At 45.8% G+C, this 27,755-nt stretch overlaps 1 protein-coding gene and 1 long non-coding RNA gene across 5 annotated transcripts in view; one reads left to right on the top strand and one right to left on the bottom strand.

The window, feature by feature from the left end:
• AKT1 (AKT serine/threonine kinase 1) overlaps window positions 1-4,864 on the bottom strand; it is a 74,914-nt gene extending 70,050 nt beyond the window's left edge. The window contains exon 1 of one of the 3 annotated variants that reach the window (XM_069783308.1): window positions 4,734-4,864. The gene's annotated coding sequence lies outside the window, so the exon portion shown is untranslated. Of the gene's footprint in view, window positions 1-2,993; window positions 3,075-4,237; window positions 4,598-4,733 lie in introns of those variants that run through there. The other 2 variants (XM_069783306.1, XM_069783307.1) reach the window with 2 other exon arrangements.
• Window positions 4,712-21,930, top strand: LOC138685403 (uncharacterized). Of its 2 annotated transcripts, XR_011324637.1 has the most exons (5): window positions 4,712-4,830; window positions 9,171-9,321; window positions 9,718-9,938; window positions 13,154-13,272; window positions 15,965-21,930. It is a non-coding gene; the product is annotated as an uncharacterized lncRNA (long non-coding RNA). The 2 variants fall into 2 exon arrangements; XR_011324638.1 differs by lacking the exons at window positions 4,712-4,830; window positions 9,718-9,938 and having other exon boundaries at window positions 4,965-9,321; window positions 13,064-13,272.
• Window positions 21,931-27,755: the final 5,825 nt, after the last annotated feature.

Raw genomic sequence — 27,755 nt, 5'->3', positions numbered from 1 at the left:
AACACTCCCTGACACCAACCTGCAGCATGGGCTCTGCCTTGGTCCTTCAGTCAGCTATGCCAGAGCGCTTATTTTATAAGGAGGAACTTAAGCTATTTTTTCTTCACACTGCAAAGAGCTGCAGATCCCTTCTCGCTGTCCAACAAGATGTCCATAGACACAGCTCCAACAGCAGCAAACCCGCTCTATCTGGTATATTTTAAAACACACTTTCAAGCTGTGCCTAATATATCTATTTTAGTAAAAGAAGCTATTGAAGACAGTGGCAGCAAGTAAGAGTAATTTCTCGGAATAGAAGAGCAAGTTAACTACAGGTCAACATACTACTGAAGATGCATAAACCAGAGAAAGTTCCTTTTCCATAAAATCCTTAGAGGGGAAAGAAAAAAAAATAAAAAAAAAAAAAGAATGATTACAGTCCTCATTTATGGCCATCTAGGAATGGTTCCCAGTGAACTGAGGGCATCTGAGGTAAGTATGACCTGGCTGCTCCAGCCTGTGTCTGCACATGACTGAATGCTGTCAAAAGCTAAACAACTCCGTCTTTCTCTTAGCCTTCTGTTTGCTTGTTTTTCAATATGCATTTCTGTAATACCTTTTTCAATACCAAAGTATTCCTCACGCGGCTGAAGTGCAGTAAATCATGAATGGCATGACATCAGCATCATATCATGGTGACGCTGGTTTTACGCCTATGTTCCTTAAAGGTTATTAACTTCTTCATAAACAATGAGATAACTCACTTCCCTAGGCACTGCAGCAGCGAAACCTGCTTTAAGGAGTCAGTCAAACCAACCGACCAACAGAAGGTGGAGCAGAACAGTCTTTTCCGTATTTGGGTGAGTCGCGTTAGAGCTCCTTCTCTCGTTCTCTTCCATTTACTATGCTCACCTTCTTTTGTCTCTACAAAATCAAGAGATATCTGTCCTCCTCGTCCTCCTTCCAAGATGAAATTTTATATTCGTTTCTACTCACAACCTAAAGCAGAGCAGGAAGAAAAGGAATTCTTCCGTAACGCTGAAGGCTGAAATGTAAGCTTACAGGATGCAGGAGCATCTATGGTAATCACCTTATCTTAGAATCATAAAATCATTTAGGTTGGAAAAGACCTTCAAGTCCAACCATCATCCATGCCCACTAAACCATGTCCTGAAGTACCCCGTCTACTCACTTTTTGAATACCTCCAAGGATGGTGACTCATCCACTTCCCTGGGCAGCCTACTCCAATGTCTGACAACCCTCTCAGTAAAGAAATTTTTCCTAATATCTAACCTAAATCTCCCGTGCCGCAACTTGAGGCCATTTCCTCTCATCCTAAATGAGTAAGCAAGAGACTGAAGGAGGATCAGACCCACCAACCTCGGTCCTGCTGCTGCCTCACCTGGTATGTTAGACTGTGTCCAGGCTGTAACAGTTAGCCCAGATCAGAAAGCAGGTTACAGCGAAGCATGCTCCAACTAACACTTTGCCCATCACACCACCAGCTACCAATGCCCACCGCCCTGGTGTGGCACAGTCCTGATGCCCCCTGGACACCCTGAGCCCTAATGTTCTTATAATGTACAGCAGCAAGACCAGGCAAGAGGATCCAGCTGCCCATGTTTGCCTACCTTGGCCACATGATGCTGTCATGAGAGCAGATAAAACACACAGGAACTGGAGCAGGGCAAAGGGGTGTGTGTTTGGGCCCATTACATGGGATATCATGAGCAACCTAAGCTCTCTTCCCACAGTAGATCCCAGATCCCCGTGTGAGCTCACAGCTGACAGCCAATTGCACCTGAACAGCACAGACACAACAAAGTTGGGCACCAGCCAACATCTCAAGTGGAGCATACAGATAGGTGTTCCCACCAGGCTTTGACCAGTGAAGTACATCTCCTGCATTATGCAAATCCTGCCTTGGGTGTTTCGCAGGAGCAGCAGCGGTTCCAAGGCAGTCAAGGCCCACTAAGCCTGCAGTAGCTTCGCACCGTGACCCAGTTACCAAATCTGGGCAGACAGCTTTCAAGAAAGCTTAGAAGGACCAGGTTGTTCCAGCATCTTAGCTTACTTTACAAAAATGCACTGTGGGCCACGAGTTAGGTGTGGTCACTAGTACTTGCTATTAATGTTCTGTGTTGAATGACACCACCACTAAACTGGTACTTCATGGCAGCAAGTGCAGCTTATCACAAGGTTCTGAAAGGGTTCTCTGACACCAAGCTATAGGAAAAATGGTAAGCAGAGAAAAAGAAAATCTCTGAAGTCACATCCACTTTTCTTTCAATCTGTTAGCCTAATCTAGGTTTAGGAAACTGTAATTTGCAATACTTGTGCTCTCATGCCTTTGCTGATCAATAGACAGGAGGTTAATATTGTTCAGGTGAGGGGCCAGAGTTACGACATCCAGCTGTCCAAGCTGCAACCACAACTACAGTTTGATAGGACAAACTAAGCTGCCTATTTCAAAACTGAGTGATGGCAGAAAAGAGACTTCTTCATACCCTCTCTGTCAAAGACACAGCCCAGACAAAATCCTCTTTATGTTCCCAAACAAGAACAAGTCCTTTTACAGTTTATGCTCATATAATTTAAGAACTGTGCTGCTCAGAACTTCTGTACCAACTTGAGATGCATTTAATCAAATTCCATTTTAAAGTATTTATAACAGAAGTTTTGTTCTGTCCCCAAACAAATCAAGTCAGTCATGAACCTATTTAATTCTTAATGTAATCACTTACAGGACGTTTTTATAAGCCAGCAAGTGAATGCTGGAGCTGCAAGTTAACTTGTAGACATTGGATCAATTCTTAAATTTAGCACTGCTGCACACCAAAAACAGTTCTACAAACACTGCACACAACAAAAACTCTCCTATTTAAAAAAAATCAAAGGCAGTTCCACAGTGTCTTTAAATCTGTTAACTCAGACAAATGTTGTGGCTGTCATCAGGAAATTAACTACTACATAAAAGTAATTACTAGTCATGCAGTATGTCAAATTTATTTACCTGTAAACAAATATTCTTCTGAATTAAGTGTTAGTAACTCCCCTTTATAACTGTATTTTGAAATGTACATCCCTCCTGTGGTATAAATAAAACAAACAAGAGCAAATCAGGGATTTGCTTCTTATATGTTAGTGGTGGTAGGAAAACAAAGCAGGAAGAAAAACAGTTAAATACTTTCCCTAGGGGGGGCGGGAGGAGGGGGAGATACCGATAAGGTGCAAGCTGCATTAGCATCAGTAGCGTACTGTCAGTAAAATATATAAAAAGTCCCAGCACGTTCATATATTTGATTATAATTATGTGTTTTATAAAGAAACAGGAGCAAAAGTCCTAGAAGTATCCAAGAACATTTCAGCAACTGCAGAATTTCACCTGGGGGGGGGGGGGGGGGCAGGGGGGCATCTGCAGACAGCTCCCTACAGCTCTGCAAAACACGACTGCAAAATAAAAAAAAAAAATCAAGTCCACAAACGCTGCACAGCCACCTACACACGCCAAATGCCCACGGAGATAATCTCACCCCCGTCGGCAAACACTCAGTGGTCCGCAAAGCGGAGCTGGGCTGAACAACGCGGCTACAGAAGACAAGGGGAGAAAATGGGGGCGGGTGAGGTGGGAGAAGGCGGGGGGGTGGGAGAGAAGGGGGGGGGGGGCACTTGGCGACTTATTTGCCACAGTTTTAGAAATACGCACACCCCCCCTCCCCGCCACCCCCGTTTCCCCGGGGGATGCTCGGGCAGGTCCCGAGCGGCCCCAGCCCCCCCCCCCCCCGGCGCTGGAAGGGCCGTGGCTGCGAGGGAGCCGGGGCCGGCCCGAGGGCCGCCGGGGGGAGCCCCCCGCCCCGCCGCCCCTCTCACCCACCGCATCCCGGGGCAGCCAACGGCTTCCTGTCCGCCCCGGGCCCGCCGGCAGGACGCTGGCCGGGGGCCGCCCGCAGCCCGGCCCCCTTCGGCTCCCCCCCCTCAACCTCGCCCGGCCACCCCGGGGCTCCGCAGCCCGGCCGTGCCCCGGGAGGGGGGCGGTGGGGCAGCCCCCCACCCGCCGCCGCGGCCTAGGTGGGTCAGCGGCCGCCGCCCGGGGAAGGCGGAGGGCGGCCGACCCCCGCTCCCTTCCCTTCCCTTCCCGGGCCGGCACAATGCGGCGGGCACGGCCCGGCACGGCGCGGCCGAGCGGAGCAGGCCCCGTCCCCGTCCCCGTCGCTTCCTTCCCCCAGCCCTTCCCAGCCGGGGGAGCGGGTCACTTACATGGCTGGAGCCCCGGGGAGGAGGTGATGGGAGGGTGGCGGCGGCAGGGAAAGGGAGCCGGGGAGGGAGGCAGGGGAAGGGGAGGGAAGGGGGGAGCGAGCCAGCGAGCGAGCGAGCGAGCGGGGGGAAGGGGGAGGCTGGCGAGGCGGGCTCTCCGGCGGGTGCCGAGCGAAGGCCTCACTGGGCTCCCGGCAGCCGCCGCCTCCTCACCATCCCCGGGCGGCGGGCGGCGGGGCGGCTCCTCCTCCCCCTCTCGCAGGCGCTCGGCCCATGGGGCTCACACGCCCGCTCCGGCTGCCGGCTTGCCTTCCCCGCCGCTCCGCCTCGTCCCCGCCGCCGCCCTGCCTCCGGCCGGGAGGAGGGGGGGAGGCCGCCCCTCGCCTCGCTCAAGCAGCCCCCCCCGCAACCGCCGCCGCCGCCCCCCCACGCCACCGGGCCGAGCTCCCGCAGCCGGGGCCGGGCTCGTCCCACACGCGTCTCCGCGGCGCTCGCTCACATCCTCCGGGGAGCGGCCGCCGGGTCCTACCGCCGCCGCGCCGCTTCCCGCCCGCCGCGCTGAGGGGCCGCCCCGCTCCGCGCCGCTCCGCTCCCCGGTGGGGGGGGGGGGGGGGGCGGGCAGGACGGAGGGGGTCTGGGGGGAGTTCGCCGCCGAGGGGCTCGCCGCCCGGCCCCGCTTCGCCGCCCTCCGAGCTCCCCTCAGCGCGGCGGGGCAGCGCCCGCCGCTGCCGCCGCCGCCCCCCTCCGCCCACCCGCCAGGCCGGCCCCAGGCCCCGAGGGCGGCGTTTCCGGGCCCCCGGCGCGGCCTGGCCCCGGGGCGGCCCGGCGGAGGGGTCCCGCGCCGGCCCCTTGACCCGGGCGTTTGGGACGCCGTGCCCCGTGAGGTGATGTGGCCTCTCCTAACCGGGCCCTGCGGGAAGCCGCCCAGCCTTAGGAGCCTGGTGCCCGGAGCGTGGACGATTTACCCCCAAAAACCAGGGGCCCGACCCCGCCGCCCGGCATTTCAACCTCCGGGGAAGGGCCGGGCCCCCGTAAAACCTCTTGGGGTGCCACCAGCAAGCTTCCCCGGCAAAAGCAGGGGGTGCCAGTCCGCTCACCCTGCGCTCGGAGCTTCCCCTCGTGCCCGTGGAATACCAACTGATTAAATGATACGGTATCGCGGTACCTCGGGGGGGTTATTCCGACATCCCTTTGCTCAGCAGGCGGGCTGCGAGGCTTGGAGAGGTTAGGCCACGGCCCCGGGGACTCTGGGCGGCGAAGGGGCCGGGGCGGTGGGGCTGGACGCTGCTCTCCTCGCCGCCTCGCTGCGCTCGAGGCCGCCCTGCTCTCGCAGCAGGAATGGCTCAAAACATCACGAATGACTTGAACTATGGCTTTGCAGCGTGGCAGCGTGTTGTCAGATTTTTAAGAGCTGTCCTGCTCTGAAAAACGACGTTGTGGAAATGCCTTTGACAGATTTATTAGCGCTCCGCGCTTCCAGTATCAAAATTTGCCCTCTTTGGTCATTAAGGGATTTTGTTTATTTTCTAATTGACAGAGCCATAAACGCTAACTGGGCTGTAAGAACTGATTGCGTTTCTTCAGAAACGTATGATCGCTGATAAGCGCGTTTCTGCAGTCGGAGGCTAGCTGGAATTTAGAAAACAGCACATCTTCCCACAGCTTTACACTCTTAAAATAAAGGTGCATAAAAGGCATTTACAGCAGTAAAGCTGGGGAATACGACTCTGCCTTTACACTGGTAGCAAACCTGTTTGATACAGTAAGAGGCTTTTCTACCACATCATTTGAATGATTGCACACATTTAGTGAAATTCACTTTCTTCTTTCATTTTGATCTACTCAGTCTGTCTAATCCTAGCTGTCATGAGGGTTCCTGAGCATCAAATGGATCGCTGGATTTTGGGTACACCAGCGTGCAGAGGAGCCAGCGACGAAGACAGAGGAGGAAAGGCTTCACTCTTCTTCATGGTGCAGGGAGAAAGAGCAAGACCTCCGTTCCCACCGAGGAACAGACCAGTTCCTCCTGGCAAAGCTGCTATACCAGCGTGGCATTTTCTGTGGCTGTCCTTTAGGTTTACTGGGGCATATTTCAGCACAGTTTTAAAAATGTACCATTTGGGCAACTTAGCGGAATAAGCAGACCGTGTGGTACAGGCCCAGTTACCTAGTTTAGAGTCAGATCCTCATCTGCTGCAGGCAGTGGAAAGATTTCTGTTGATACCAGGGCAGAATGAAATAAATGGCTGTGAGAACTCTCTAAGATGCAAAGGTAATGGAAAGGAAAAATCTGGGTTTCTGATCACATTTCGACCTACTCTGCATTACGTACAGAATATTTAGCGTAGATTAAAATGTAGGTAGGCATTAAAGATACATTTAAAATCAAATTAATCATCAGTGTGCAAAGTTTGCAGGCAGCTCAGAGGACATGTATCGAACTTAACAAAAACAAGAAGAAAATTAATTTTTGAACTAATTTTGAGTCTTCAGACCGCAGTTACACCTAGCAAGAAAGAGCATGTGTAAGTACAGCAGTTCACAGGCTGTAAGACTCTTCTGTCCAGGCAGGGGGATCTCTGGTAATAGATCTGATTGCCGGAGAGCTTTCTTGCCTTCCTGCCAAACCCTGTCCTGATTGATAAGCTCCCAGGCTGTGTGGTGAGCAAGGTCATTAGGACTTCCCCCTGCAAATGAAGCAGCAGTTTAAAAAATAAGGTCATACAGTAAACAGTTTTCTGTCCCGAAGAGAAGAAAATAAACCTCAGTTGTTTGCTAGAAAGGAAGTGCAATTAAAAAAAACCCCAAATTTCAACACGAACAGATTGTTTAGATTTGGCAATTGTTGATTTACAATGATGAAAGACAGGCCGAAACTAGAAAGTTTGGATCCTGATCTGGATCTGACATTCCCCAAAGTTGAGGGGGAAGTGCGGTTCAGCGTCTGGAGTAAGGGCTTATCTTTCAAACACAGCAAAGTACTGTGGATAAAAATACCCAGGTGAAGTAGGAAGTGCCTGGTCTGCAACAACAAGAGTGACTTTGTATTGACAATGAACAAAAGCAGCTTTTTTTTTTCTTTTGAGAACAATGAAATCACTCAAGAATTGTTATAAATGCAAACAATGTGGGTTTTATCACTCAGTTATCATCAATGGGATTATAGTCTATAACCCTAATTTTCAGGGAAGTCCCTAGATTTCCCTGAGCGCGTCCTCAAATTTCACATCTGTTGACTCTAGCTTATTAAGTGCTTCAGGATAAGGTGCATCAACTGTTCCTTGGTATTATATTACCTAAAAATACTGAACGTAAGGGTTAGTGGCAAAGAATGGTTGAATGCCAAACAGCGTATCAATACCACGCCAGAAGAGCAGGCACTCCTCATCCATTTTTGACACATATGTAGGTAACATACAATTTGATGTAACTTTTAAAAGTTATTTTAAAATGTTAAAATTAAGCAGCTTGGGATAAAAATGGTTTTTTATCCAGTCACACATAAGAAGAAAGACTAGCACGGTAAAATGAAGTGGAATTATTGAGTTAACCCCCAGTAGAACAAGTTCTGTTCCGTGATTGCAAGTAATGACAGCACCTTTATGGGTCAACAGTGAATTTGTTCCTCCCTTTTAAAAAGGTGGGCTGTACTCAAAGGTACTCAAAGGAAGAGACTATATGACATCCTATTAGAATTACAGAGCTAGTATCTCAGTCTAGGCATTAACAGCTTTTAAACAACTCAGGTTTGGTCTCAAACAGAAATCTAGCTCAATAAAAATACAAATTAAAAGTGCGTTTCATGGCACCAAATATAATAAACATAGCTGTGCTTCTAAAATTGAATGAATCCAGTGTTTGAAGGTGTATTTCTCAATAGCAAAACAATAGCAGGCTATCTGGAAAAAATAATGAATGTAGTCGTACCGAAACATTGTAATTTTCCTTTTTAGAAATCCATCTTTTGAATAAATGTATGATTTTGTTTGTACTTCTCCAATGAAATTCCTACAAGACTAAGTGTCAGCTAAACTGGTAACATGAAGAGCAGCAAACTGAATGACACCTGTTTGTTGAAGCGTTTTTGGGAGCTCTTCCCAATGGCTTGCTAAAAGTCCTGGGAAAGATTGGACAGGAGCCCTAGGTCTGGTTTCCAGCTTCTGTTCCCGGTCACCAGGGTGCTCAAGCTGGACAGCCCTGGGATGGCGGTGGGCTTTCTCCAGCTGGAGCAGGAGGAAGAAGGCACGCTTCGCAGTCCCGCAAAGAGCTTTTTCTGGCTGGGTCACGAACGCTGCTGACAAACTCCAAAGTGAGAGCAGTACAGTCCTCTTGACCAGGAATGATGACAGCCGTGACAACGGGCAGCAAACACGCTATGGGGAATTTGCTATATAAACAGGAACTGAACTGGTTTGCATAGAAAATGCACTAGTTAGATATAGAATGTACAAAAATAGCAAGTGTATCAGGTCTGTCCCATATACCACCACAGCTGCTTTTGTTGTTACAGTAATAACCCCAAGTCCCTGCCTGGACCAGGCACCATTAGGCAACATGGAGACACATCAGAAGACATGGGTTTTGATCTGAAGGGACTGAAGTCTGCTTCAAACCGCTGCTTTTCCCCCTTGCTTATAAAATAACATGTCTTGAGTTCTTAGTTCTGGGAGGATACCTGAAAATGCAGAAAATTCCAATGATCTGTGTGAAGAAACATCACAATCTTAACTCTAGTCAGAAAGGCAAATCCTCTGAGATGGAAATACTGAAGTTATAGACACATATTAAAAGAAAAGTAAAAACTTCCAGGCTCCTGGTGCATTCCCAACTCTCCCACACCCAACGCTGATTATGCTCTTCACCTAAAATTACAGAGTCAAGCACAATGTGGGCACGTTAACTTGGGTGCAGTTTCAGTGATTTTTTTTTTTTACAGTTTTTTTCCAGTTTACCCCTGCAGATCCCCACACGGAAACGTGGAAGGAGCAGCAACTGTGCTGCTGGAAGCAGGCACTCACACAGCAGTGGGTTCTTGGAGCACTGGTTCTGGCTGCTTTGAGCTCCAGGGGAAAGCCAGCGCAGAGCAGGTCAGTCTTCCTCATGACATTTGCAGTTCCCTAGAGATCAAGAGCTGTAATCGAGCTGTTAAGGTTTTAGGTGCTATGGTGACAGGGGTTTCCTAGATCCTTTAAAATGTGTATACGTATGACATTTATCCAGTGGACTGGCAGGTTTTTATATTATTTGTATATTAACGCCAGATGAGAAGGGATTGCTTTTAATTTCTTCAGTGCATTTTTAATGGCATCTGCATGCATGCAAAAATCTGCTACCCTTTGAAACACTTCCTCAAAATTGTATGGTTTGGAAACTTTTTTAAGGGCAGAAGTGACCGTTTCAGCATCATCCTGGTCTGACCCTCTGGCTACTGCAGCCATAAAATTGCACTTAGTGATGTCTTCATCTGTATTCGCATGTCATAGGTAAAAGAGAAGACACTACCATGCATAAAAGCAGGAAAAGAGAGGAAAGATGAATTCATATCTTTGGTGCTCTCTTTACTTCAGAGCCCTGCTGCGTCCCTGTTTCTGCAGTCATGCCAATCAGACACCAACCAAAAAGCAATGGCTTATGGAGCAACAAGGGAGAGGAGTTTCTGCTTTATTTATAATACAACAAGCAGTCTTATGAAAGGAGAGCCCCAGTAATAATTTATATATTATATAAATATTTATATATATATAAATAAACATATTTTAAATATATATAATTTTTTTTTTCTGTTTGAGCATCTCCCTCCTGTAGTTCTTTGATGTCTGATCAGGTTTGAGCTCGTGCTACCCCTTGCCCTCGGTGACATCACTAAGGTCTCCTTTTCTGCCTGACTTCTTATTGTCACAAAACTTCTGAGTGCTTTTACTACACAGTAAAGCTACACCAACACTGCTCTTGTTAGCTGTGCCTACAGATAGGTTCATGGCTGTTGCACCCTGTGGCCAGAGTTATGTCGATCTTGCTTTGAGTGGCAGGGCTCCTCTCCAAGCCTGAACATTCTTCTTCTCCCCCTGGCCTGAAGATTCCTGTGGGGAACAAGCTGAGCTGTGCTTGCTCTGCGTGAGCAGTAGTGGCCCTGGAGGAGTGGTTTTCTGGAGTAATCACTCCGTTGGTGTGGAGGACCCCATCACCACACCAAAGGTGTTCCAGTGGAGTGGGGGTGCTTCGGGCTAGCTGCAACGGGGTCCTACGACTGCATGCCCAGTGGTGGCCAGAGTTCACGTGAACTGGTCTGGAGGATCTCACTGCTTTAGGTTCACGGGAAGGGAGCCCAGTTGATGCACTCCCAGATTGGTCCATGATACAAACTGAAGCACAGTAAATCGGTATGATCAGGAGATTTGTTTCGGTAGCACACTCCTGATTCAGATGTGCTAATGTAGACACAGCCATTGAAAACATTGCTGCCACATGAGCTGATGGTATCCAGAAGTTAAGAAAACATTAGGAAGAAGAATAAGTTTAAGAAGATATTAGGAATAAGAACCAGGCACATGCACAAACACTGCAGAATTCAGGCTAAAAAACCCTGCGTGTGTGCTGATATAACAAGTACCTACTTGGTTGCCCTCACCACCCCACCCCTCACCACGCTCAGCACATAACATCAGTTTTCCTGGACCTCAAGTCATCAAATATGGCCTGTCTGCTGAACTTCCCATCCCAGCCTTGAACAGAAAGGCTCACGCATTAAGCTGGGTCCACTCAGAGGCTGTGGATTACAGGGCCATCCATCCCTTCGGGGCTGTGTGGACAGGACCTACCTCTCGGCATGTCCGTGTCCAGTGCTGAGCACAGTCTCTGCAGGAGCTCCTCGGTGCTTGTCTGACATACATGCTAAATATTAAAATGATAAGGGCAACTGTGAAAGAAATCAACCTGTTGACCTGCCTTGCAGTCTTTACTGCCCTCAGCCTTGTCATCTGCATTCGGCTGGAGAACTGGCTGCTCCTCAGCCAGATATTCGTTGCCAGCCTGGAGGGAATCAGGCCCACTGTATTTTTCTGCCGCATCCAGCCTGGCTCTCACGCAGCGTTCCCGCTGCAGCCCCTGAGCCTGCCAGGACAGGCTGGAAGTTGTAGAAAATGATGTCACCAGATGGGCAGGGCTTCTTTTTGCCACCGATAACATCTCAGCAGATGTCCTCCAAATGTGCTCATGGTTCTTCCCATTATAGCATCTTTATTCTCCATTTACCTTTCACCGTCCCACCTTTTAAGTTAGCAAAGAGGTTACTCTTTGCTAAAGACTTATTTATGTGAAAAAATGGAAAAGAGCTTTGCTGCAGTTGTTTTAAGTGCTTTTGATTTATTCTTGGGCAGGAAAACTTTGCAATTCACTAAAACACCAGTACTCAGACACTTCAAAGCACATAGGTACCAGACTCCCACTGAAAAAGTTTATGATTTTCCCTTGTTCATTTACCCTCTTCCATAATTAATAAATAAAACAAGTCATCAACTGCTACACTGCATACCTTACGCAGGCACCCCTGTGATCCCGTTACCTATAATCTGTTCCCCTATAATCTGTTCCCCATAAATCCTGCAGGTTTTACTCCCACCTACTGCATCTCATCCCTATTTAGAAAATCAGATCTACCCCAGGGAATCCTTCTGGACATGTAGAGTTCCACTGAAATCAGCAGGGATCTGTTTAAGCACATGCCTGCAGAGAGTATCTGTTATTCTATATTTACACAGTACCCAGCATAATAGGACATGAAACCTGATTAAAGCCTCCGAACGCTACTGCCATGGAAATCAGTCTTGTTATTGACTGATGACTCAACATGTCTGAATTTAGATGGAAGAGGGCTACTTTCAATTCCCAATTCTTTTATAGACTCTCTGCATAACCTAGCCAAGTCATTTAATCTCCATACCTCAGACACTCCTGTATTTAATGCAGAGAAAATCAATCATTGATTAATTCCCTTCCCCCAGCCCCTTCGCTGTTCTTTGATTATAGGATCCTTGGGGCAGACGTTGCCTCTTGTGAGGTGCCAGGACACTGCACAGCACCAGGGAGCTCTGGCAATCCTATAAATGATAGAATAACAATCATGTTTAGTAGCACAGAAGCAGCTGTGATTGCCCTAATATTTGTCCTCACAGAGTCATTTTTAAATTGAAAGCACACCTGGGACAATTCAATTCCAGAAGAGGCTCAACCTGAGCCTGGGACGATGACAACCCCAGAGTAACCTGAGCTACAGCATTGCCTTTAACAAAGTAAGAAAAAGTAAAACGAAGAGAGTCATAGATTTTTTTAGAAAATGTAAAGCAATATGGATAGATTCAAACCTTAAATAAAATACCAGCAGCCACGCAGCTTTCCCTCTTCGTGAGAACAGATGTGGAAAGCTATTATTATAATTTGCAAATAATGTTACCCCCCTTATGTGTGTCATTGGAGCTTTTTTATGACACGGCTTCAGCTAGACAGTTTCTTACATAACACTGTTACTCTGTTTTTATTTCAGTCGTAGTTGTTAGGTGATGGTTTTCCGCGTATAGGTTCTATTAATAAATAGCCATTAGTTACACAGCTAGTTATCTCTCAAAAAATTAGTATTTTGAAATTGTGAAGATATCTCCTAGGTGAGAATATTTGCCAAAAGTTAAGCGCAGGAGCAAATACAGATCCCTGCAGGTATGCCATACACCTTGCAGAGACGACCATTATTAATACAAATCACTTCAATTAATATTGACATGTGAGCTAATTAATAGTATGGTGGTTGATAAACAAGACCTCACTCATTTTATCCAGGCATTTGTTAATCACCTGCCTGACATTGCAGCTGACCGGTGAGGACACACTCCTGCTCTAGGAACGTTGTGGGTTTTGTGTGCGTTCCAGTTTACCGGGGATTGGCTGTACCTTGAAAATAGCAGTATTTCTGAGCCATGGGATATAAAGTTTTGTGTCTACCTGCATCACAGCTGGGATATAGTATGCATCAGTCCATGCACAATAAGGTAAGTATTATCTCCCGTGCAATGCTACAGTAAATTCTCACATGATTTGCTGATCTTTTTTTTTTTTTTCCTTCTCTCCCCTATTTCCACCCCCCCGACATCTGACAGCACTGGCAGCTTCCACAGCGCTCTGTAACAGCAAGCACACTGCGACACTGTTGCAGGGGTTCCCTACAGCAGAGCTTTCCCAGTGCCACTGATCAAGCCACAAGCACTAGTTAAGTAATGCAAGGTTGCTCTAATTCCCTGACTCATCTCCTGTTCCCCCTGGAAATCCTAAACGTGGTTCTGGAAACTAAACTGCAGTTCTCTGGCTGCAGCAGGGTGAAATAACTTGGATTGCTGAGTCACTGCGTTGACCCTCACAGCTCAAATTTCTGTTTATGGTTAGCAATAGTCAAAAATGCTCATTGTAATCTTATCACGGTTGAGGTACTAACTGCACACTCCCTGGAAATGCATTCAGCCTGGCTTTCGGCTCGGAGCTCAGATTCCCCAAATCAATATTTGCGTAATGTTTACAAAAACACCTTTCGTTTTAAGTAGCCTTGAATTATTATATTCTTGAGGTCCTTTTTTTATGCATATGTCATCTTAGAGCTAATCAGCATTCTGCTCTTGCATTTGTAAGTGCTGAGAAAGTCAGGTCTTAAAAAGCCATAACTCCTCGACAATTTCTGCCCGTCAATAGCTCGTACAAGCTGTTTGGGTGTAGTAAGTAGTGTGGAGGAAAACTGAAGATCAAATTATTCTCAGGTATGAATTAAATCTATTGCTTTGTAGCCGCTGACAAGTCTCCTTGCTCTGCATGATGAAATTCTCATTATGTACTGCATGCTTTTACAAATGCTGCTATCCTTCTGAGCATGATATATGTTTCTCCGATAGAAATCTGTGTTTTACTACAGTGGCATCACTATGCAACACTTCTGATAATGTTAGCTATGAGTCCCACCGTTTTAGATGCAAACCTTTTGTTCTGGTCCGTGATGTGGCGTGGAATGTATTTGAAGTGTGCCTGTCTGCAGAGACAAATGGAAGAGTAGAAACACTCGCGTGCTACAGTCTGTTTCTAGAATTGATCTTGACCAGTCAGCATAAAATGCATCGTGTCAATGAGATTGCCCTAATGCTCTTTCATTAGGAAAAATGATTCCTCTTGGGCATGGGGCAAACAGGAGTTGAGTGGGGATGCCTCCACCACCCCTTCAAACTGGCTAATAGAGAAAAGTCTGCCTGCAATTCAAAGCAAAATATGGAAACAGATCAATGTAAATAAAGATGAAGGAAGAGGAGACTCACATCAGAGAATGAAAAGGCATGTGACCAGTTTAAAATGGGCTTCTGTTAAAAGAGCTCTCTTCAGTGACCTTCTTTCCTGCCATGTGACCAAATTCTTCAATCAGGCACTGTAAAGGAATGCTAAAATTGTCTTTATTTTCATTTCAGATCTGGCCACGTTAGCATGTACTTGCTGTATTCATTTATTGCCCAAATAATCTCACTTTCTGCTGAAATCAAAGGGAGTTTTTCTTGTAACCCCTCTCCTGGTTCTGCTCTGGGCTGCAGCGGTGGTGCCTGCAACCTTTTACAATTCCGAGGGCCTGGGGCCAGCCAGCTCCCTGTTATCAGGCCCATCTGGGAAGGGAGCAACTCATTTTAAAGCCAGCAAGTGGCTCTGGAAAAAAGCTGGTCTCTCTGCAAGGTCCTGGGCTGAAGGGCAAACGCCTCCGAAAACAGCCAGCCCTGGGGTGAGCAGAGGGACCCTCTCTTTGGAGTTTATATTTAACCAAGCCAAATGTCCTGAAACAGGCATGGAGAGGTAGCAAGGTGGGTACCTGCATCTATGCAGCCTCTTTAATTTATCAAAATCCCTGCTGAATCACAGACCCAGACCTGGAGGCAGCATTCACTCGGTTGCACCCGGTGCCAAATGCAGCAGTATGGTAACTCCTTCTCCTCCACTCCCCCCACTTAGACTTCCAAGGTTCACAGAAGAATTTCTGACGTGCTTCAACATTGAACAAAGCAATCTCTGATCTTAAGGGGAAAAAAAAAAGGGTTCAGTTTAATACAAGCAACTGGCAAAGATTCAAATTGCATCTTATTTTAGCCAAAGCAGTTCACCAATCCTGAGGAAAGATGTGAATTTTCAGCTCCAGTCAGATGCCTAATTATTCATTTCTCCTTATCTTGCTTTTAAAATCTTGCCAAGGCTGCACCCATCCCTATATCTCTAGGCATTTGAATACCACTCAAGAAGCATCTGAACTCTTTGACGGTAGGCCTGTTTTCAAGTCACCAGGTAACCTCTCAGAAACCCCTGCAGATGACGGTGTGCTGACAAAGCACACCTCTCGCTGGAACGATGCTGCCTCTTACCTGTAGAGGTACCACTCCCTCCACCATACCTGAAGGGATCTCTGGGACTGTCAGCCTGGTCTCACGGGCAGGAGCATGCCCTTTTCTAGGGGATGCTTAAGCAGAGCTACTGTGTGTGACAAATAGTATCCCTTTTTTTGCTCTAGGCAGGGCCCAAGATTGACTCCTCAATCTGGTACTGACTACACAGTAGGGGCTTCCTCCAATTGCTGAGTCTAAAATTAAAGTGAACAGGAAAGAGGGTAAAACATGCAGGTTGTGCAGCATAGAATCAGACTTTTCAAAAATTCCAGTTTTGTTTTCCTCCCAGATTTGTTCCAACTTCCTCATCTTCCATTCCCTCCCCACCCATGTTTTCTACAAAGACCCCTTTCAGAGGTGCACCATAAACTTGTTTTCTTCAGAGCTTGATTTCAGCCTCGCTGAAGTCCCTGTCAGTTTTGAAGAAGGATGTGAGAGGATCACATCTGAGCCCCAGAGGAAGGACAACGCTTTGGCTTCTGGCAGGGCATCAATTATAAAGCCAGAAGAGACTTTTTTATGTGCCACTTGCAATTAGAGGAGCAACCTGAGTGATGGATAACTCTTGTGCAGGCTTTCCACAGGGGACAGTTTCACCCAGGTAAGGGTTAGCCCCACCAGGAGAGACTGATGGCACCTTGTCTGGCCTGCGAAAAGTGCTATGCAAGCCACAGGATCAGTTTCTTAGCATATCATGTAAGAGGACGCTATGGTTTCCTGCATCATCTCCCACTTTCAAATCTACTTATACTGTATTGCTTATAAAAGTGATTATTGTTCATTACCCTTGGCTTCAAAAATGGCCTCCTGCCACTTTGGACTACAGGACATGTTGAGAATTAAATTTATTTCAGTTCCCTCTCTTTTGTCGGTGGCTTTGTGCATGGGCTTCAGGTTTGGATGAGGAAAGCTTAAATGAAATTTGGATTGGCTAATGCAGAACCAAAGTGTCTTTTTTAACCTTACAAACCTTTCTGAAACACAGCATTTTGTGTGGTCCCTGGAGAACATGTGACACCAAAGCCCCTCTCTGAAGAGCCTGGCTGCGTTTCTCTTATGCTTTAGACAGAGCAGGCATCAGTGACATTGATACATAATTTAGTCACCACCTTCAGGGTATGTTAAATTAGCAAATTCTCTAATTTGCTAGGAATTCACATAGATGAACTGATGATTAAATAGGTGATTGAACTGAAGAACCCAAATGTTGCTAATTTAAATGCCATCTATGTCTAGACCACTCTCCTTGTTACATTCTAATTGACCTAATTATTGCCAAAACCACTCTTTTTGTCATTTCTTTTGCATTGAGATCATTCTGTATGGGGGCTGGATGTGGGAGGAGGGCTGTTCTGGTGTATTCCAACAGCAGAGAGTATTTTAAGCAGCAAGTGTGGATAGCAGCAGCAGTGACTGGTTATGAAGCTGGAGAGCTTCACATAGACCCGGGGAGAAGATTGCGGGCTACCTGTTTGAACTTCTCCACTGCAAAACCACATCCATTTTTGTGATGTCTTAAGAATGAACACATCTCCGAAGAGGTCTTCTCATTTTTAGTGGAGTTTCAATATTAGTGCTCAGACATTCGATTGAGTTACTGCCATTTGACAAGCTAGTGCTTGTCAGCCCAACTGAGCTGGGCAACTGTTACAACCGTGTGCATGCTTCGTCTCTTGTGAAGGCAGTGGAATGGCACTTCTTGTGGTGGGGAAAGCAAAACTGAAATAGCACACGGTTGCTGTAGGGAGCTATTGTTATTGCTTGTAGGAGCAAGTACGCACGGAGTTACCACATCTCAGCTGACATGAGGTAGCTTGTTCTCTTGCAGTAACTGGATCGTGTATCTGAGCCCTGCAGAGACCTGGGTTTCCCTCACATAATAGCATTATCTTTAATTTATAGTAGCGAGGACATCAGCTGTTGGATGAAGGAAAGCTGAATGTTAAAACACCATTCTAGTCCTCTAGAACCTCTATCTTTAATGTCAGAAAAACACCCAGACTGCCTGTAGGTACTCTGCGTGGAGAATCCACCATGGTCATTGGTAAGCCGTTGCAGTGGTTCCTCGTCTGCCCTAAAAACATGCTCTACACATTCAGACTGAACTGAAAATGTTTCACCTTCCAGCTCCTGGTCCTGTTTTACTTTTGGCTGTTGGATGATCACCAAAAGTTACGTACAATCGTCAATGCAGCCAGAATGGCTGTAATTACATTTAACTCTTCTACACTGCTCTGGCAGATATCAACATGTGTGACCAAAGCACTCTCTTGTTTCCCTCATTTAGAGAGAGAAACTGAAGTGAGGGAAAGAAAGAATGACTTGCCTAGGGTCGTACACAAAATCAGTGATGGTGCGAGTAGGAGAACCTGGATGGCCTGGTTCAGGGATTGTCTCATGAGGCAGCAACATTTTAACCAAAGTTCATACTACCTTTAGCCTGTCCTTCACTGACTTTAGCTGAATTACCCCCGGCTCGGGTCTGGTGGCTGAGAGAAAAGAATGAGGCTTAAGATGCATAAAAATGCATTTTGTTATCTCTGGTGGGTGCTTTGATTTTTCTCAGCTTTCTGTAGCTGGAGACGTGTCAGTCAGATGCTGTGCCAGATGTTTCCCACAAACTGTCACATAAATGAAATAGCTGGAGTGAGGTAGGAACGTACCCGATTGCCGACCGGCTGCCAGCGTCCGCTGACTGCGTTCGGCAAACCACGGCTCTGCTCTCCTTCCAGTCAACCTCAGACCACCTGCCCATCCAAGAGACCCAGAGCGGCTGGTGATGGCCACAACATCTGGGAGAAGACAACCTTAAGTGGCCACCCTGGACCAGGCTGCCCCTTTCCTTCACTCCCAAACATTCAGGACCCCTCAGCAGGGGCTGGTTGGTGTGGGACTCATGTAGGGGCAGTGCTGAAGACCTGGGCAGAAGGGCAGTTGCACAACCGTGAGGAGGAAATAGCCCAAAACTTGTTAGTGTCAATGGTCCTGCTCCAAAACCCTTCCGACAAGTTCCCTGGTAAAGTTTCTTTTCCAAATCTGGAGTGCCAGGCGGGTGTTTCCTTCAGACAGGACTACACCTGGGTCTGGGGCTTTATAGGAGGTTTTCAGCTTACAGAGCACTGGATGTTTTCTGTCGCATCAGGCCATCAGAAATTTCTGGTGTACTCATTTCTCAAATTAAGTGCATAAAAAGATGGTGCAGGCAGCCAAGTCTCACACAGATCCGGCCGCGTACTGCCAAATCTTTAGACGCCGACACTGACCGATGCAACCAGCAGCAAAAAGCTGCTCGCTAAATCCAGCAACCTCCTCTGGAGGTGGTGCACGATGTGCAGATGCAGAACGTCCCACCTCCCCTGCGTACCACCAGCCAGAGGATCCCCAGCCTGGTCCCAAATTTCCTGATCCCACCATGCTACACCGATAGCAGGGAAATGGGTCTTTTCCTTTCCTCGAGACAGGCTCTCCCTTCCCACCCTCGGATCCCTCAGTTCTTGTGGATTTCATCCAAGAAATAAACCCTTTCTTAGCAAATTTAGAGATAAAAATCGGTGTAACAGCAGCTCTGCCCTTCCAGTGCTTTGTGCATTTTTATTCACTGCACCTTTGGATGTATCTTAGGATGCTTGTGATTTAGGAAATCAACCGTCACCTGAAACAATATCCTACATAAACCCTCTGACCGCATCAATGATCTCTCCTCTGCCCATCACAGACTCCCCTCCCTCTTCTGGTTCTTCAGGGAGCTCTTCAGTCTTTTCCAGGTTTTCTGTGTTAGTCCTCTGTCATTTGCTATGATCAACTTGCACATAAATTCATGAGGCATTTGCAGATAACTTTTTCTTTTTTTTTTTTTGTACTTATAACACGATTTTTCACTTATGATTTTCCCCAAACCTGGGAACTAAAGTTCTTTTTGTGTGCACAGTATTTTTCTCTGAACAATATTTCTGCATGCAGTTAAAAAACCCTGATTCTGTACATTTTATAAATAAAGCCTCTAGACTTATATTTAGATTACAATGATCTTTTGGGCATGAACTGTCTTTCCAGTCTCTATTTATGAAGCACACAACACAATAGTAACAATAAAAACAGTGTCATCTAGTTGCATTCAGACAGTAAATATCTATTATCAGCTATATCTGGATATCCTCCTTTCATCAGTGGCATGTGAAAAAAAAACTTCCATGAAAATTTCTTACTGGAAAAAAAAAAAAAAGACTTCCAACAAAGAGAAATATTCTTGGGAAATTTCAGTTTTATTCATTTTGTTGTTGCTTTCGTTGGAAAACTGGGCACCTTAAATCCCCTGCAAAAAGTTATGTTCAAACAAAACTTAGGGGTTTGGCATGTTGAGGTAAAAAACCCCATAATTTTTAGTTTCAGCCCAAAACTACCAACAACAGAGGATGTTTTCTAATTAAAAATCAAAATTTCCTCTTGCTATTCTTTTGTTTTTCAACCAAAACTGCCGAGCAACACTTTATTGCCAACTCTAGCACAAATAACCTCTCTTCTGGTTTTGACAACTTCCTTGGGATTATGTTGCTCTATTTCAAGTTCTTCCTTGTTTTCTTTCCTCTACCTTAATGCCAGCGTTGGCACCGAAGCTTCCCTTAATGATGACATATGTTCCTCACTCATTCAGAATATGATCTAACTCTTTATATAGAGCATCTGTTTATTTATCTGTGGGACATGTGGCTCGAACATAAACTTGAATGAGCTGTGGGAAAGGCCAATTTTAAATATGAAAATAGACTAGCATTGGTGTACTTACAGACACTCGCAGCTCCCTAATCTGATTACTAGTCACAGAAAATGCTTAGACATTCTCATGACAATTAGTATAAACATTATTCTTTCCACTGGAAAAAAATATTATCATAGCTGGACAAATAAACTGACCTGCAACTTGAAAATGAATGTCATTTCAAAATTGCCGTTGAAGGCATAATTCAGTAGTGGTGCTTAATATTCTCAGCTGTCATCAACCATGCAGTAATTAGTTTCAGTTCTAATGAATATTTATTTATATGAACAAGGTATAAGCATTGCAAATATCGTATGTATTTGACCACAGTTTATGATGATGATATTGTATGATTGCATGTATGTATTCATTATTATTACATGAATATTTTATAGATCAGTGTAAAATGTAATTACATTCTAGTATGTTTGCTTAATGTCAGTGTCAACAGTTTGATCGAGATTAGCATAAGATCAAGTCATTTTCTCAATATGGATCCAAGTTTCTCATCTGTGGTATCAGGATCAAGATTTTGGGGATCATAAATCATAGCAAGGTTCTCAGGGTACTTGATGTTTTCTACAGCTTGAATCACTTGATAGAAAACTTCTCAACTCAAAGGCAAACATAGAAGAGGGGGGAAAATCATGTTTAGTTTTCTTGAATGTTTTATCCTAGAAGAATCAAAGAGACAGAGCGTTTAGTTGAGTGTGATGCAAAGATCTGCAGTCCATTTAAAGACATTTATCCATCGTTCTTGCTAGTTTCAGGAAGAGTCCTAAATACAAGAAATTTTTGTATCCTGCTGTCAGTAAGAATAAGATATTGTTTCATCGCATGCTAACACCTAAACTCTCTATTACATCAGTTGTTTAAAAAATTCCCATTTGCCTGAAATGTTGGAAGTTCTCTGTAATCACAAATATCCCCTAAAAATTAAAGATCAGAGAAAAAATAAAGCACTGCTTTCTATTTTTGTCAGTGTTTACTTTGTTCCATTGTTCGCGTGTCATACACGAAGCCATTTCAGTTTCCTCCATCGAGACAGTTTCTCTTGCAGTTTCAGCGTGTTTCTCACAAAGCAAGCTGGCAGAGAAAACATGTTTTAAAAATCGGAAAATGTGATTGTGAAACCACAAACTTGTGTTTTGTACAGAGGAGAGGTGAAGATGGTCAGAGAGCGCTACTGCATAGAAATCCCTTTAATCTAAGTTTGGAATTGACAAAGTCTTACTAAAGATGAAACTCTTCACTTTTATACTCATACCAGCCTTGGTATCAGAACCTGTGTACATATGCGTGTGGGAGATGATTTCTCAATATTATTCAGCTACATAATTTCCCTTTTTTCTTGTGATTCCCCATTTTCAGCACCTTTCATTTGCTAGTACTGCTGGCCCAAATTGTCGATCATTTCTGAAATACTTCTGCTGACATCCTAAATCATGAAGATTTCGCTTGATTAATCCGCCAGTGCTGCAATGCCAAGGCAGCACTGTGGGACTTGGCTGAGGTCCATTGCTGGCTTGGTCCATTTTGATGTTGCTCAGGATTTGCGGTTTTTTGTAATGTTGATGGGATGGAGGGGAGCGTGAGGTGGGAAAGAAACCCTTTCCATGGAGAGGTTCACAAACAACTTGGTTTTCTAAGCCTCTTAATTGTGAAGTGCGTGATGATATTTTCTGCTAGTTGCTTTTGACAATCTCTGAATGATGTATATGGTTTTTGTATATGACCTGGCATTTACTTGCCTTCCTTGCATGTAAGGTAGAACCTCACGTGTTCTGCAAGGGGCATATTGCCACCAGTGAAACCTGCCAGTGCTGCTCCTGGTCCCATTCCCCTGAGCATTACAGACCCAGACCATGCATGGATTTCATGAGACATCGGTAGCAGAGGTGTGGGAAGGGCTCCTGAGGTTCCAAGTGCTGAGAAACCCTGTGGAGGGAGTCATCTGATGGTCAGAAATCTCTTTTGAGGCTGAGTGGTGTGCTCTCTTGGAAGAACTGATAGATTTTTGTTGCTTTTAGGAAATGATTTGGTTTGGAAAAGTTCTGGAAAAGGAGGCAGGATTTGTCTTTGCCTGAAGTCCTTCTAAATTGTGTTGGCTCCTGAGGTTGAGATGGCTCCCAGGTGTTTGGACTGAAACCACCAGCCAAGGTGATGGTATGCACAGAGTTTGTCACGACATAATGTGCACAGTGCCTGGCACAGGCTTCGTAACACATTGAGTTATGGTAAGAGAGTGCCCAGACCCAGCGTCTCTGATATTTCCCTCTAAAAGGCCACCAGCTACCAAAGCCTTGAAAGATGCTTGGCAGAGGGGTGACAAGAGCCACAAGCTTTCTGGGCACTGCTGATTTTGGGGCTGTGTAGCACTCTGTGTTTCATGTCACGTGGGCTCTTTTTCTTGGTGTAACAGGTTGATTTCAGCACTTTGCCACCCTGCTTCTATCAGCCATTCCCGTAATTGCTGCATAGCCAGCACTGTTGTAACTTCAGCTGCTAAGCCTTCGGCTCTTCTTGGTTTTAATCTTCCTATCCTTTTCCCTGTTTCAAATCGCAAAGGTCCGTCCTCGCAAAGAATGGTCCTTTTCTCATTGCGCTACTGCTTGTTCTGCAGCTGAATCTTTCCCTGATGCTTCCCTGGTGCTTTGCATCTAAGGCACAACACAAAGACATGCAATGCAATGTGCTCCCTCCTTATTATTATAGATTGATGTTGAAAGGAGTGCTGCATCTAAGATTTTAATCAAGAAACTGCAGCAAGTTTATGAGCAATATATTTCTCTCTTAATTTGGCCAGCAACGAAAATATGGTTGGCAGGGGGAAAAAAGAGAACTCCTTCTCTCTCACCAATGTACTTTCCAACATGAAAAAAAGGGTTTTGAATAAAGTGGCAATATGGATGCATTTGAAACTGTGAAATGTGATTCTTAATTGCTCATGATTGTCTCTCCAACAACTGGTAGGTTAACCACGGCAGGCTGACAGCCTGTACTAACTGACAATCAATATTGTCGAAGCGCAGAACCTTTGCCTGCGAGACACAAAAACATTTCATTTTCAAACACTACAGGACATCTGCTTCTGGAGAGAAAAAGTTGCTTCTTCTCGGCAATATGCACCGACTTGTAACTTATTTTTCCTCCTTGCTCGGAGGAAACAAAAGTCTTCTTTATACCATATCCTTTCCACTAATCTGGCAGCTATCCAGTGTGGGTTTAAACAGATGTTCTGGAAAAAAATATGGCATATACAAATGAGATGGAATCCAGCAACTCAGTCATGGATTATTACAGATATAAAATACGAAGGGCTAAATTCTTCCCAGATACGCATCCTATATAATATTGGCACTAGATGTAAGAACAGCACACAAATAAATCATTAATACCCTCATTATGATAATTATTATATATTTAGCACAAAGACCCCAGGCTGGCTCAAACCCTTCGCATTAAATACTGTACAGATGCACGTTCAGGCTGAGGAGTTTATTCAAATGGCTGCATGCACCAAAGATTTAGATATATAAGTAACTTTACTTATGCATGTTTACAGGATTAAGCCCCACATGTGATTATATTATTGGCAACAATGGGCATTTCTTACTTTCCATGCTGCAGCCTTTGAATAAATCACACAATAATGAATGATTTGATGTTAAAAGGAAAGAATTTGAGTCTTGCTGCGTGTAAGTCTACTAAGCCTTAGGGCTGCCACAGGGTTAGAAGCTCAGTGGTAGAAATCATACGGACACACACTTCATAAATATACATTACACACAAGGCAATGAAACTGATAAAATTATCTTTTTAAATGCTGAAATGCATCATATGGTCTCCTGATGTGAAGGGCGACCACCTAAGCCCTGAGCTCCGGTAACACTCCCGGGACAACCTGTAAAAGCTGGGAAGCAGAGCTTGTACCATGCGACGGGCCAGCCACAAGGGGAGAACAAGGGATGCCAGCAACTTTGGGAAAGGCACAAAGAAATTATTTTCAGCTTTTACCGATATCGTAGAGGTAATATGGTCTGATGGACACAATAATATCTAAGAGCAAGTGTACCTGCATGGTATGTGGAGACCCCAGTCTTCCCATGCTTCTGGGTGAATCCTTGTCTCCTGTATTCAGCCTGAGCTCCTGGTGGCTGGGACCGTGCCTACCATAACCTGCTTTTCTCCAAAGCTTTTATTTTTAACTTTTCCCATTTTTCTCCTCCCTCACCTTATTTCTTCTGAAATGAATTTGCTTCAGGCAGCTCTGGTGTCCTTTCAACTAAATGTGTGCTCCCAAAAGACAGCCCCCCTTTGGAATAGCCCTGAGAATGTATAGCAACGAAGCCCAATACTTACGGAAATAAACTAAAAAAATCACTTGTTTGAGCATTCACAAAGGACATTTGATTACTTGATAAATAATTCTGTTTCCTATTGTTGTTATTGCTGAACAAAATAAAATGAAAGATGTTGGGGAGATGCCAGGGTGAGGAGTGGGAGGGATTAATTTGTCCCCATTTTCCTGACTGCTTTTCTTTTCAGTCTCTAACTTCTCATCATTTCATCAACTTCAGAAAAGTTACAGGGAAATGAAAGCACAGCAAACTCTAGCTTTTCTACCCCCATACTTTTTGAAACAAGAGTTCACTTGATGGGTTGCAATGAAGAAATAATGAGAAGTTGTAAATGGGGAAGTCAAAGAAGTGGGCAGGTTTCTTTCTTCCCTTGGAGCCAAGGTGAAACACTAAATATCAGAAATTTGTGAAATCCAGGGATATCAGGAAATTGCCATCTAAGAAATATCCCAAACACAACCAGAAAAGCTGCTGCATTTGAAGTGCCGTGAAAGAAAAGCAACCTGCCCTTTTCTTTCCAGGAGTGTGACAAGTCTGTTCTTTCCCCACTGCTGCCTGTTGCTGCTGCGTGTATTTTTTTTCCCAACTGCTGCAAAGGGCTGGGCTCACCCCGAGAGCCGGTGCCCTGTGCCAGGGGCAGATGTTCTGGTGCTGGGAAAGCAGAGATGCTGGCACTGCCCGTGCCAGCCCGCATCGCTGCGTGCACCCTCCCCGATACGCACAACCGCACAGACCCACCCAGCATCCACGCGTATTTTATGCCTCTGCAGAAATGCTGGTGAACAGCCACGCAGAGATGGTTTCATTACATACTCTTGAGCAATTTTAACAATTTTAACTGCAGAAGAAGGAGGTGAATGGAACGTGTGGGCTGACTGCTGCAAACTGCCTGGTTCTGGTTATAAGCTCAAGAAACCGAGTGAAATAAAGCGCGAAGCTTAGTGTATCCTCTCTAAGCCAGTGAGCAAGTCAGGCTTAGTGGGTTATTGGATGATATTTGACTCTCCTTCTATATGAATAACATCTGCAAATACGCTGAGTCTCTTTGGAATTGTTTTTGGGTTAAAAGAATTTATTATTTAGAGCATTTCAATCAGTCACTGCCTGGCTTGCTGTTTTGGCTGGTCACAGTGTCACGTTTGAGCCTTCCCATCCCCTGCCTCAAGGAACATCGTTCTCATAATAATCAGGTGTTTGTTACAGAAGCCTCCAAAGACAACAGGAGAGAGCCCTGATACTATACGCCTACTGCTGGGGGTTAGAAATGAGGATGATGTGAAAGCAGGGAAAGAAGACAAAATTAAATGAAGAAAAAGATCCAATTTCCGAAACTCCACTGGCTACATGTAGATTTCTCAGCAGCAGCCAGCTCAGTGTTAGGCTAGTTCACGCATGCGTCCTGCCCCCTGTCAGCGCATCCACCCGGCTGCTGTGGCAAGGCCAGTGACACCAGCAGCTTTAAGCATCCCAGCCATCCCAAAGGCTCTTCCTGAACAACGATGCCTGGTCTTTCTAGGAAAAAGCTCAGGCAGAACGGTTTGCCTTTTTCACACCAGTCAAGTCACAGCAAGGAATTAGGAGGACAATGCTAGAAAAATCAGTGGCCACCACACCTGCCCCCATCATCTCCACCGTACGTCCAGAAGGCTTCTGCAACTGCCACCAGTAGCAGAGCACAAGCAAGCTTTCTTCCGTATCTCAAGATAACAATAGAAAAAAAGGCCACCTTGGGGCAGACCAAGGGTACACCTAGTCCAGTGTCTTCTCCCCAAGAAAGAACAGCAGTGATAGGGAGGAACGAATGTAAGAACAGGGTGAGCAATTAGCGATGCTTCCCCAGAATATTCTTCACACTGTCAACACTGTGTGGCTTTCTAAGCCAAAACGAATGCATTGAGTTTAACACCTTTTGGTGAGTTTATTGACCATGAAATTTTCTCATGGTCCTCCAAACCCATGCAGTCTTGGCACCCTGAAGGTGCTGTACCAAGGAGATCCACGCCTTAACTACAATCCCATAAAGAATCACCTCCTTTAATTCACCCTGAACCTGCTGTCTTGCCAAGTTTATCTGCTGTCCCTGGTTCTTATTCTGGAAGAACGAGGGAAAGACTGATCTCCCCGCACTGATCTGATGCTCCAGGCTCCTGCCACCCCTCCCTGAGTCGCCTTGCACCCAGGCTGCAAGAGCTGTCCCTCTGCAACCACCCTGAGGCTACGCGGGCATGGGGGTCAACATCCCACCAGCCTGGACAGCAACTCGGGGATTGGGAATGGTCTCGGACACAAGCTCAAAGACAGTCTCCTGTCTGGTAAGACCTTAAGCCTTACCCATGTGGTGTGGCTTAATTCATCAGTGCCCGCAAGGAGTGCAGGTACACAAGTGCGAGGCACCGCATAAGTGCCAGCAGCGTGGCAGCAGACAGATCAGCCTATACCCCAGCCCCTGTACGTGTTTAGACAGACAGCAATGTTTTGCAATCATCATTTTTCCACAATTTGTCCAACCTTACCTCCTCTTTCCTTCCAGACTTTAAGGTAAGCAACCTTAAAAGCAGCTCCAGAGGTGGGCAGAGGCTGAAGAAGAAAGTCCCAGAAAAGACATCCGGGCAGGGAGAGGTGGGAGGCAGGCACATGCCCGTACGTCCCATCACCAGCCTTCCTGAAAAGAGAACTAATATCATTTGTGTGGGATTTTCCTCCCCCTCCCGCAGATCAAAAGGACAGCAGCAATGCAATCTGCTGTTTGTGTAGGAAATGTGTCAGAAGAGGGAAGGAGGGGATACACATGGGAACATCTGCTCTAAGAAGCCACTTGAAAATTAACCATTTAGGTCCTGATCCAGAGAGCACCTGCCTAGCATTAAGCCTCAATGACACTGGGGCTGTGCACGTTCACGGCACCTTCTGCAAAGTCCTGGAGGAGGACGAGGGCGATGAGCAATTCTTCCTCCAGTTACCTC

This window comes from Haliaeetus albicilla, chromosome 5, assembly GCF_947461875.1.
Source record: "Haliaeetus albicilla chromosome 5, bHalAlb1.1, whole genome shotgun sequence".
In the NCBI taxonomy this organism is placed as follows: domain Eukaryota; kingdom Metazoa; phylum Chordata; class Aves; order Accipitriformes; family Accipitridae; genus Haliaeetus; species Haliaeetus albicilla.
Note: the sequence above shows the minus strand (reverse complement) of the source record. Positions and strands in the feature narration are given on the sequence as shown.